This window comes from Furipterus horrens, unplaced genomic scaffold (genome assembly GCF_987537825.1).
Source record: "Furipterus horrens unplaced genomic scaffold, mFurHor1.1.pri manual_scaffold_5, whole genome shotgun sequence".
NCBI lineage: Eukaryota > Metazoa > Chordata > Mammalia > Chiroptera > Furipteridae > Furipterus > Furipterus horrens.
In genome coordinates, this window is record NW_028327175.1 from 53,824,799 (window position 1) to 53,838,100 (window position 13,302).

Genomic DNA, 13,302 nt, shown 5'->3' on the forward strand with positions numbered 1-13,302 from the left:
GTGTCAGTTTGCTTTCATGAAAGACCTATATTAGTATCTGTTTTCTCTGCCTGAAAAAATATGAAGAGGATTTATGCTTTTACAAAAAAAAAGACAAAAAATAAAGCTTCCAGCGGTTGTTTGTTTTGCATTGAGTCATTATAGAAGCAGTGTGCACCCCAAACAGTGCAAGTGGCACCTCAAGCCCCTCCCCTGGGAACCACACTCTGCATCTTAGCATCAAGCCACCATAGCTTTGGACTGTGAGCATCTGTGCTTTATCTCAATTTATATTATGCATCCATTAGCAAATGTGTCCTAAGGCAGAGGTCCCCAGCCCCCCGGGCCACAGACTGGTGCCAGTCTGTGGCCTGTTAGAAACTGTGCCACACAGCAGGAAGTGAACTACAGAGAAGAGAGTGAAACTTCATCTGTATTTACAGCGATTTCCCATCACCCACATTACTGCCTGAGCTCCGCCTCCTGTCAGATCAGCAGCGGCATTAGATTCTCATATGAGCATGAACCCTACTCTGAACTGTGCATGTGAGGGATCTAGGTTGCATGCTCCTTATGAGAGTCTAATGCCTGATGATCTGATGTGGAGCCGAGGTGGTGATGCTAGTGCTGGGGAGCAGCTGCAAATGCAGATTATCATTAGCAGAGGGGTTTGATTGCACACAGACCATAATAAATCAATTGCTTGAAGACTCATATCAAAACCCTATCAGTGAGTGGCAGATGACAATTAAGCTGCATCTGGTGGCAGGCTTTAAGTCAGAATCGGACACTTATTTTAGTTCATGCGTGGCCCCTCCATAATTTTACTCACTACTTCCAGCTGCACCTCTTTCTTACACTGAGCACTTCTCTCAGCCAGTGTTGGTAAGCCCACATGCTCACCCTAGCCAAAATGAGTAAAAAACAAACCTTACTGGAAAGCTTCTTTGAAAAGGGGAAAAGAGCCAATGATGAGACAACAGAAGACTCTAAGACTCAACAAAAAGAAAGCTGCATTTAAAAGAAAACACCAAGAGTGGCTAGAGTTTGAGTAATGAGAGCCACTCCAGAGATTTCTTTTAGAAAAACAGTCTCCGCTGACAGCACATTGCAGTGATACAGAATGGGTCGCCAAACTTGCTTACTTGTGTGACATATTCAACCTGCTCAACGAACACAATCTGTCACTTCAAAGGAGAATGACAACTGTGTTCAAGTCGGCAGATAAAGTGGCTGCATTCAAAGCCAAACTGGAACTATGGGGATGACGAGTGTACATCAGGATTTTTGACATGTTTCAAACATTAGCAGAGATTTTGAAAGAGACTGAGCCAAGGCTTTTTTTCTCCCAGCTTTCAAAAGGGTTTGCTCATTACTTCTTCATCACAAAAGACACCCAGACTGGGAAGGAATGGATCTGTGACCCATCTGTGAGTAAGCCAGGTGAATCGACTTTGTTGGTGCTAGAAGAGGATCAACCGCCTGAGATCGCAAATGATGGTGGCCTTAAAAGTATGTTTGAGTCAACTTCAAATCTCCATACATTCTGGATTAAAGTCAAGGTGGGATATCCTGAGATTGCCACAGAAGCACTGAAAAGCCTGCTTTCATTTCCCACGTCCTATCTTTGTGAAGCAGGGTTTTCTGCAGTGACAGCAACCAAAACAAGATTACAGAGTAGACAGGACATACGCAACACACTTCGGGTATCACTGTCTCCCATCACCCCCAGATGGGACCATCGATCTGTAGGAAAACAAGCTTAGGACTCCCACTGATTCTGCATTATGGTGAGTTGTATAAGTATTTCATTATATATTACAATGTAATAATGAGAGAAATAAAGTGCACAATAAATGTAATGCACCTGAATTGTCCTTAGATGAGCCCCCACTCCACCCCTGGTCCATGGAAAAATTGTTTTCACAAAGCCAGTCCCTGGTGCCAAAAAGGTTGGAGACTGCTCTCCTAAGGTAAAGGAAAAGGCTAAGGGTGTTATACTTAGCATAAAACTAGACATGATTAAGTGTATTTGATATGATTTGATAGGTTATTTTTGGAGTCTGGGAATGCTCAGACAGTTTTCCATATAAATTAATGGTAATTGCTTCTTTGCTTTATGCCATTTTGGCTTACAAAATGTTTCACAGAAGCACTCTATTCTCAGATAGCAGGGGAACCTTTATTTGGTTTTGTGACCTAGACTTTAAAATTTACACTGCTTTACTATACTTGGCCTGAGAGTGGCATTCTTTACTCTTTGAATTAATTGTTTGGAGACAGTAGAAACTACCTTTGAATCAAGTTGAGTAAATATAGTTTATTATCAGACTCTGGTAACTCCTAAAATATATTTTTTGATTATCTAAATTACAATGCATAACACTTTCTTAAACACAGAGATTTGTGCTGAATACAATTGTGTACTCCAATTTTATAGATAGTCATTATGATTCATTTCCTTATGTCTGGACTCATAAAATAATAGACAAATATATGTAGAGCAAAAAATATACATGATAACTTTGTTATGGTTTGATCACTGTGGATTTTCTTGTGGCTGTTAGGCTTTGTTCTACATATTATCTGCATACTCATAATAGTGTGTAGAGAGTTCAAAAGCCCCCACCCTCAACTGGAATATCAGTTAAAAAAAGCTATCTATGTATGTTGTCTTATTGAATTTCTATTTTAAAATACTTAATATTTTTATAGCAGTTTTAAGTTCACAATAAAATTAAGAAGAAGTTGTAGATATTTCCCCAGACTCATTTTGTCCCCACACATACGTAGCCTTCCCCATGATCAACCTTCCCCACTAGTGTATATATTTGTTTCAAATGATGACTCTATATTGACACATCCTTATCACTCAGAGTCCATAGTTCACATTAGGGTTCACTCTTGGTTTTATACATGTCAGAACATGGAGGCAGCTGGAATGTCCACCCAGACTTTTGATGTATGCAAATGAACCATATGCAAATTAACCTGGTCCTAGCCTCTCCCACAGGAAATAAAAATGGACTTGTCTCATTCCCAGAAGAAACACTGATGGACCTAGCATGATATATTGACTGGCCTGATGGGGGAAAAACAGGAAAATGTAAATAACCTGCTGAATATGTTGATGCGTGAACTCACCCTAACTGAAATGTGTGTTTGACAAAGTGTGGAGACAGCGCCTCCAAACACACAGGGAAGCAATTCCTATGGGTCCATGTGGGTGACCAGGAGTCTCCATTTCTCATTCTCCCTCCTCTATTCCCCCTTTCCTTGCCCCGACAGGCCTCGTGAGGTGGACTAGGAGTCACCTTTCCCCTGTTTTCCTTGCGCCTATGGGTCCTTGAGTTGGCCCAGGAATCTCCTTTTCCCTCTGCCCCCATTCCTCCTCTTCCTTCAGTAGACCTGGTGTTTAATCCTAGAATGGTCTCTGGTGATTTCTCAGAGCAAGGCTACCTGACAGTACATTGTAAGGATTTTGACAAATGTGTAATGACATATGTCTACCATTATAATATTCAAAATAATTTCATCAAAAATTCCTCTGTGTTTCACCTATTTATTTCTCCTTCAACCAAATACCTGGCAACCACCGAGTTTCCAATTTTAATGCCTCTAGATATTTTAATCCAGCTAACGGTGAGCTTCTATGAGATCTCATCCTGAATAAAAATTTATAGTCCTTGCTACCATTTAAAATACAAAAAAGTACAAATTTGTGGGATTTCAAAATATATGTTATTTATTTCAAAATGTTCCCTAATATTGTCTAGCTTCTACATAGAAGCAGATAAATTAAAATTTTTGAAGTAAAATATTTCAGTGCTTTAGTTGTATATTCCTGGCCTTTTACTAAGAGTAAAACCTGGCTGGTTTAGCTCAGTGAATTGAGCGTCGGCCTGCGAGCTAAGTGTCGCTGGTTCGATCTTCCAGTCAGGGTACATCAGAGAAGGAAAACTCTGACTCCAAAAAACCTCCGCTGCCTTGCGGCATACCTCTTCAGGGGAAAGGCTAAGGGAGTAAACCCCGACAGAAAATCCGGAGCCGGAGTCCCTAAGGCGGTTTGACGTTGTAGTCAACACCGGCAACTCCTGCGGTGCACCTGAAGCCAAGCTGTATTGACTCCGTCTTTCCCTTGGACCCTTCAGCTGCGAAGAGAGGGGGGGGGTCTGCTGCTTGGGCAACAGCGGACCCTCCATATTACCCTGCCCAGGATCTGTAGCTTCAGCGTCATCGCAAGATGTCGATTCAACACGGGAGGAGACAGATACCATGTCACTCCCGAGTCGGACTGCACAGCCATTCTCGGCGGTGCAGATAGACTCTTGGGAAGCTACACCATCGTCTCTCGAGACGGACGGCTGCCGACGACGACGACTAAGAGTAAAGCTTCATTTCTGCCTCGTGGACTACCATGCAGGCTGCTTCACTACTACTGATAGTCAATAGTTAGCTTTCTTTAAGTCTTTATTAATGGTGGTATTATTTTCTATTTAGTAATTTTGCTATGAAAAATAATGAATTGTTTTTATTAAATTTTATAATTTCATGTGAAATTAAGTTTCATAGCATTATTTTAATTTCAATGTAAAATATGCATATCATTGCATGTTATTTTGTGCCTACCCTTTTAAAAGTAATAATTGAACTTGTAGCATATTTTGTCTCACTGATTCTTCAAAGTTCTGGCTGTCAAAAGCTATCTTGTTCCCTTAGGGTTTAGTAAAAACTAAGACTCATAAGATAAAATATGTACCTAATTTTAATGTCTGCAATCTTTCTGTATGCTGCTATTATCAAGAAATAAGAAAAAATAATAGATCCATGGTTGTAATTTCCTTTTTTTTCTTTACATGACCTCTAGGAATGGAAGAATGTGAATAATCCATGTTTGTTGTTTTGATGGGATGATAATTTTTGTTAAGATTTTTGTTATTTTCACTTCAAAATTGAAGCATATTTTACTCCATATTTTGGGTTAGGCAATCACAATTGATTGATTAATCAATAAAATAAAAACAATATGTTCTTAAGGCTTTAACTTATCTACTTTGTGCTCTTACATCATCAGCAGTTATTGAAGCTATTTTGCCTTATTTACTTGTCATACATATGATGGAAATAATAAATATTATATATATATATACATATATGTGTATATATATGTGTGTATATATATATATATATATATTAAGAACTAGAAAAGAGTGTACTATGATACATCTACATAGTTTTGAGGCCACATGCTTAGTGGACTTCTCCTTTATATACCAGTCAGATCAGACTTTATAGAAGTCTTTGTGTCCTGTTCAACAGGAGCACAAGTTCTGTCAAGGAAAGGTGTATACTTGAGAATCTTTGGTGCTTGGAAAAGTTACAACAGGACAGTTCTTCAGAACCCTAATTGCCTTACCAGACAAAAAAAATTTTTTTTCAGACACATATGATTCGTTCTTGCTAAGATGTGTTTCCCAGCACATTGATACAAGAAGCTGGTATGATTTGTACTTGAGAAATAGTTTTAGGAAAAAACACCCACTTAATCTGCCAGAATACTGAAAGACCTCTGCTTATGCTGTCTCTGGATTTCAATCACTATAAAGTTATATTTTAAGTTGGCTTTAGATGCTGTACTTATAATACAAGATTACTACCTCCTAAATTCTAACCATTTTTAGAAATTAAGAGTGAAGTTACATACTAATAAGAGTCAGAAAAGGACCTCAATTAAATTCTTTGTTTTCAAATGTATTTCCTCACAATACTTTTTCTTTTAAATGTGAGGAATGATAAACTATGGAAACTGTAACAAAATTGGGAGGAAATGATATCTAAGTTTTTTCTTCTTAAGAATTATAGCTTCAGTTTCCCTCTCATTACCCCCTTAACATCTTGAGTCCCTTTATATCATGTTTTTGTGATGGTTGAAATCTGTTTTCCTTGGTAGAATTTAAGCTGCTCTATAACACAAATAATTGTATTATGTTCACTGTTTTATCTTTACCTAACACGTTGTAAGTTATTGACAAATAGTTGACAAAAGTTTTAAAAATGAAGTTTTATTTTTAAAGTAAAAACGAACAAACAAAAAGAACAGAAACTTCATAGCTAAAGTTAGATTTTATGTCCAAGGTGTCGTCCTTAATTGACTCTGAATGGCATTGACACTTGAGAGAAAAATGTTTTCCTACCCCAATTTACATATTCCTCTTCCTCCACATCTATTAATAAGAAATAGTATTGAATTCTTTTGAGCTTGGATGATCCTACTTATAAACAGAGTGGAAAGCAACATCAGTGGTATAATCTGAGGGACAGAGAGAGGCCTATGAGTTCAAAAATAGTTCCAATCTAGTTGCCACAGTATTTGGAGTTCCTGTCTTTATAAAGTTTTGTTGTTGCTGCTGTTGATGTGTCCCTGGGAGGCCCTTATTAAACTTATTTATCCTGGTTGTTGTAAAAACAAAATGATATACTAGCTTCTTCATGGAACAGGACTTTTAATTTAGACTTTTTTTTATGTGGAAGTTTACCTTTTGACCAGTAAAATGACATATGATGTGCTATCATTTTGTTATATAGGCACAGATGATCCACTTGAAAATTTGAGAAAGAATAAAATAAAACTCTAAAAATATGTTAAGCTTTAGGGAAGGACTGGAATTTACTCCTCAAAGGAGGGAAAGCAGGTAAGAGGTTGAACAATATCAACTACAAGATTCCTTCTGCAAAGTTTAAGGAAAAAGAAAAGAAATGCAAAATGAAATATTCATAAAGCATGGAAAAACCTGTGTAATGTGGAAATTCCATGTGTTACTTATATATTTTTATTATGGAATGGATAGAATGACAGGGCCAGAGTTTGGTGAGCGGTGACAAACTGGGACAGACATGGGTGTAAGAAAAGGGAGTTGCTTAGCAACCCAAAGGCCTTCAAATCAATGAGACTTTGTCAGAAGAAATACTTCATTTATGAAACTACTACCTACCCATTTACCTAAGCCTGGAAACAAAGGGGAGGTGGGTCTGCAGATGGTGCAGATTTCCCTTGTTTTACTTAAGGGTGGATGTGATAGTGTGAGTGTTGTGATAGTGTGAGTATTTTGATAATAAAAAAAATATACACAGTAACTTCCCCCTCCCCTTTATCTGCAGTCTGCTTTCTGTTGTTTCAGTTACCTGCTATTGACAGCGGTCTGAAAATATTAAATGGAAAATTCCAGAAATAGACAACTCACGAGTTTTAATTTGTGCACTGTCCTGAGTATTATGATGAAAGTTTGCATGTTCTGCTCTGCGCTGCCCAGGATGTAAATCATCCCTTTTCTCAGCATCTCTAAACTGTTTAAGTCCCCCACCTGTTAGTCACTTAGTAGCTGGCTCAGCTATTAGATGGCCTGTTGCTGTGTTGCAGTGTTTGTGTTTAAATAACCATTATTTTACTTAATAATGTCCTCAAAGCACAAAGGTAGTGTTGGTGGCAATTCAGATCTGCTAAAGAGAAACCATAAAGTGCTTCCTTTAAGGGAAAAGGTGAATACTGTACAATGAGATATTTTGAGAGAGAAACCACATTTATGTAACTTTTATTTTAGTATATTATTGTAATTGTTCTACTTTATTGTTAGTCATTGTTAACTTCTTTCTGTGGCTAATTTATAAGTTAAGTGTTCTATTGAAAAATACAGTCTACATAGGATTCAGTCCTATCTGTGGTTTCGGGCAGCTGGTGGGGGGTCTTCAAGTATATCCCCCATGGATAAGGGGGAACTGTGGTACTTGATCTTCATCCCCATTTTTGCCACAGAGTTCCTGAAACTCTTGGAATCTTCTAAGTGATAAGAGTAACAAGGACCTCAACTAAGGATGTGGAGATGTGGGGAGAGTGTCATGCTCGGAGAGAGCATGGAAGCTCCCTCTCCCTTCTCCACACCCTGCCTTCCACATCTCCTCATTTGGCTGGTCCCGAGTTATATCATTTTATAATAAACCAGTTATTCAGTAAGTAACATGTTTCTCTGAGTTCTGTGAATCATGCTAACAAATTAATCGAACCCAAATGGAGTTGTGGGAACCTGTGTTTCGTGGCCAGACAGAAGTGAAAGTAACAGCACGGAGGTGAGATTGGTATTCTGAGTTGGAGGAGGCCACTCTGACCTCTAGTTTGCAGCCATTCGATCAGAAGCACAGGCAACGACTTGGACTTGGGACTGGCATCTGAAGTGAGGTGGGAGCAGCCTTGTAGGATGGACACTTGACCTGTGGAATCTGATGCACCTGGCAGATGGTGTCAGAATGGAGTTAAAGTCTAGCACACAAGGTTCTTGTCCCAAGCATTGCTTGGTGCTATGGGGGGAACACCTCACCCCAATAGAACTGAGTGCTGCTTGTCGGTGTGGGAAAAACCTCCACACATTTGATGACTGGAAGTGAAGGGTTCTGTGGGAGTGTGGTCATAGTGGGAGAGTAAAAGAGAAGCATGGGAGGAAGGACTGGATTTTCCCTACATAGGTAGACTGCATAGAGTTTTTTAAATTTTACTGACTGTCTTGTTCTATGTTTACCTTTCTATTTTCTGCTTGCTTTTTGAGAAAGGTGATAATGTGTTCTGCAATAACATTAAAATGTAGATAGTTATACAAAAACAAAACTGCCTGAGGGCTCCAAATTGCATCAGGAGGTGCCTGCCTCACTGGCTCAAATATGGGAGGAAAGGAAATCTTTGTTTTCTGACAAAAGCGGTATTTTATTGGGCATGTTTTCCTCCTAGAAGATTTGCCATCATGGGTGGTTTATGTTTCACATGAGGCAATGCCAACAAATGACAAAGATCTTAGAGAAATGTAATGAACTGTAATCTCAGAGAATTTTAACTACTACATGCTAAATAATTGACTTAAACAAGCCATGCTAAGCAATCTGATTAACCACTCACCTTCTGAACTTCCTTCTTAGACTCTTTTTTTTTGGTCTAAACTTGGTCACTGTTTCAAAATTTTTACTTGAGAATTTTGTGACAGTAGATTCTTTTCTTCCCCTTTGCTGCCCAACCACTGTAAACCTGCTCTGCCTCATTCACTTGACTGTTGGCACTGGGGGTTAATGCCACCTATTATGTCAACTCAAAAATCAGTGGAGGCTAATCAGTGCTTCTGTGCTACTTTTGATACTGTTGCCCACAAAACTTGTTTTTCAAATTATTTATTCCCTTAGCTTTTGTGATGATACTCTCCCCTTTACTCTCTCCTTTTTCTCATAAATATCTGACCACTGCTTCTTCGTCTGTTTTGCAGGCACTTCCTCTCCCATCATTCTGTTAGTCTGTTTCCAAGTTTCAATTCTTAGCCTTTTGCTCTTTTCTCTTTACATATTTTTCTTAGATGATCTCATTCATCTACCCTATGTGTCAATCACTCCTGAATCTGAATCTCTAGAGTTTAGATTTTAATTTTCTAACATATGTCTGACCGTATGTCCAAAGTGAACATTCACCTAAGCCAGCCCCACCACAAATACACTCAAGTCTATTTCCTGCCTTGGCTTATGGAATCACCATCTGCCTATTCGCCTACACCAGCAAGCTTAGGAATTCTCCTCAACTGCTCTTGCATCATTCCTCATATCAAACAAATCCAGTAAGATTTACTTACTAATATATTTCAATTAGATCTTATTGCCTGCATCTTTAATGACATGAGTCATCATGTTTTCATTATATGCCCATTTTTATCCTTTTAATGATGATAACAAGCCCTTAAAAGGCACTTACTACACTTCAATCTCTGTTCTAAGTGCATTATTTCTATTAACTCATTTAGTTCCCAAAACAAGCCCCAAAGTAGGGCTATTTGCCTTTTCTAGATGACATTATTGAGGTACAGACAAGTTAAATAACTTGCCCGAGATCAGAGATGATAACAAGTGGTGGCAAGATGTAAACTCAGGCAGGGAAGCTCCAGAATTCATCCTCCTCACTATTTTTAGAGTGATCTATGTCCAAGGACATTTAACTGTATAGTTTCCCTGCTGTGCCTAGCCCACAGAATCTCTTCAATGCATCTGTATAGCTTCACTTGTTATCTATTTCACATTATATTCTAGCTACACTAAACTCATACTATGCTCTAGTAATACATACAACAGTCATGATCAAGTCTATGCCTTTGTATACTAATGATGCAGCTTGGCACTCATTTTCTCTATTCTTGTATTGATACATTTCTTAAACACAGAATTTACAGATGCTTTAAAGGCTTAGCTATCTTGTTAAAGGGGTATTATGTCAGGCAGAATTGTAAAGTACCCTTCCCCAAATTCTTGGCCCCTGGTGTAAGTACAACTCTCAGTTACTTAAACAAACACTAATCTAGGTACTGTTATGAAGGGATGTTGTAGATGTAATTAAAGTACCAAATCAGTTGACTTTATAATAAGAAGATTATCTTGGTGGGCATGGCTTAATCACGTGAGTCTTTTAAAAATAGAAATTTTTCAAGATGGAGGTGTAGGTAGACACACCACATCTTCCTCCACAACTAAGAAGGAATACAACTACCTCAAAACTAAAAATGACCAGAAGTGCCAGAAAATTGAGCTGCATGGGAGTCAAAAAAACAAAGATATAAAGAAGAAATACTCATCCAGACATACCACTCCCCACATACAATACCACAATGTTGTGAAATAGGTTGCCTTGTACTGACAAATACCTAGGTTGTGCCCCTTACAATGTAACAGGTACGACAGCTCTACCTAAGGCACAGAGGCAAACACAGGAGCCTGTGAAGTTGAGGAGTCAGCAAAGTATGGCCCCCAAAGAAGGAACAGATCAAGGTGTCAGTGGGAGAGCTAAGCAACGAGGAGATAGAAAACCTAAAAGACACAAAGTTCAAAACACTGGTGATAAAGATGCTCACAGACTTGACAGATATGCTTGAGTATGGCAGAAGAGAAAAAGTGAAGGCTATGCTAAGTGAAATGAAAAAAAAAAAAAAATCCACACAAAACCAATGGTGAAGGGAAGGAAACCAGGTTTCAAATAAATGATTTAGAACATAAGGAAGATATAAATAGTCAGCCAGTACAGAATGAAGAAACAAGAATTGAAAAAAAATGAGAAGAGGTTTAGGAACATCTGGGACAACTTTAAACATGCCAACATCTGAATCATAGGGGTGCCAGAAGGAGAAGAGGAAGAACAAGAAATCGAAAGCTTACTTGAAAAAATAATGAAGGGAAAATCTCCTAATTTGCCAAAGGAAATAGACATACAAGTCCAGGAAGCACAGAGAGTCCCAAACAAGCTAGACCCAAAGAGAACCACTGCAACACACATCATAATTAAAATTATAAAGATTAAAGATGAAGAGAGGATATTAAAAACAGCAAGAGAAAAAAAGAGATTTATGTATAAAGGGTTTCCTATAAGACTATCAGCAGATTTTTCAAAAGAAACTTTGAAGGCAAGAAGGGACTGCAAGAAGTATTCAAAGTGATGGAAAGCAAGGAATACAACCAAGATTACTCTATCTAGCAAAACTATCAGTTAGAATAGAAGGGCAGATAAAGTGCTTCCCAGACATGGTAAATCTAAAGGAGTTCATCATCACCAAGCCCTTATATGAAATGTTAAAGGGACTTATTTAAGAAAAAGAGGATCAAAACCATGAACATTAAAATGACAACAAACTCACAACTATCATCAACAGAACCTAAAAAAACCACAAAAGCATAAAAAAAAAAAAAAAAAACCTAAGCAAACAATCAGAATAGGAACAGACTCATAGGTATGGGGATCACTTGGAGGGTTATCAGCTGGGAGGGAGAGGGGGGAGAAAGGGGGAAATGGTGCAAGGATTAGGAAGCGTAATTGGTAGGTACAAAAGAGTAGAGGAAGTTAAGAATAATATAAGAAAGGGTGAAGCCAAAGAACTTATATGCATGACCCATGAACATGAACTAAGAGGGGTGGGATTGCTGGAAGGAAGTGGGTACTGGGCAAAGCAAAGGGAAAAGAAATTGGGACAACTGTAACGGTATAATCAATAAAATATACTTAAAAAGTAAATAAAAGAGAAGCTGGAAATTTGGATTTCTGAGATCTCCTAATATTTTTACATTAGCAACTGATCTAATTTTTTAAGGCACTGTGTAGAACAAGCAAAGCATTTCCTAGGGCTGCATATAGAAATTAAATCATGGCAATAACTGTTAACTCAGTCTTCACTTCTCCATTTTGTCTATTAAGAAATCATATGATAGTTTGGTCAGATTTCTGGTGAAAATCCCAATCATTATGTCTTTATTGGATCTCAACCCCATTTTGTAATGAAAAGACCACGGACTTGGGTGACAGATAAGTCAAGCTTAAGATGCTGGGTCCACCTTTTACTAGCTGTATGGCCTTGGGAAAACTACCAAACATCTGCCCCTCAGTTTCCTTACTTACAGAATAGGATCATAATGCCCACAAGATTTTGTAAGGGTTAAAATTCACAAATACTAAACTTTCTGTGAACTTGTACACTCACTGAGTACCAAGTTTCTCTTTTGTTCCTTTCTGAGCTATGAATTTTGTACCCACTTCCAAAGAAAGTGCCAGAATTGATAATATATGTGATAAGTTCTGTAACATTCCAGAGACAGTCAAACTTTATGTGGAACGAGCAATCAAGGAAAACTTCCTGGAGGAGAACTTGATATAAGCTTTCTGCCAGTGAGCCCCAAGCAATTCTGTTCCATGTGCCAACCTCCTGGGGGCCATCAAACCATTTGATGAGGCAGGGGGTGTTTCAGTAGCTGGTGTTCCAGGACCAGAGGTCGTCCAGAATGAAAAATAAAAATAAAAAAAGGAAAAAAAAAAAAGAAAGTTTTCTTTCTAGATGGTCACAGAAAAGGAAGTTAAGAGATATAAAACATGAGAAAGATTTGGAGTGCTGTTACTGGCTTGGAAATGGAGGAGATCCCATGGCAAGGAATGAGAGAGTCCTCACGTCACCGAGATGGTAAAACCAGCCTCTGGCTGAAAGCTAGCAAGAAAATGATAACCGCAGTCCTGTATCTGCAGGGAACTGTATTGTGATAATAACAAGAAGGAGCTTGCAAGCCATTTTAAAAATATAAGATCATGTCATCTGTGAATAAAGATATTTCAGCCTCTTCCTTTCAAATCTGTGTGTATATTATTTCTCTCTCTGTCTTATTTTCCTTAGTAGATCTCATACATTGTTGAGTAGAAGTAGCAAGAGTGGACATACTTGTCTTGTTCCTGAACTTAGGAGCAAAGTCTTTAGTCTTTCAGCATTAAGTATGATGTTAGCT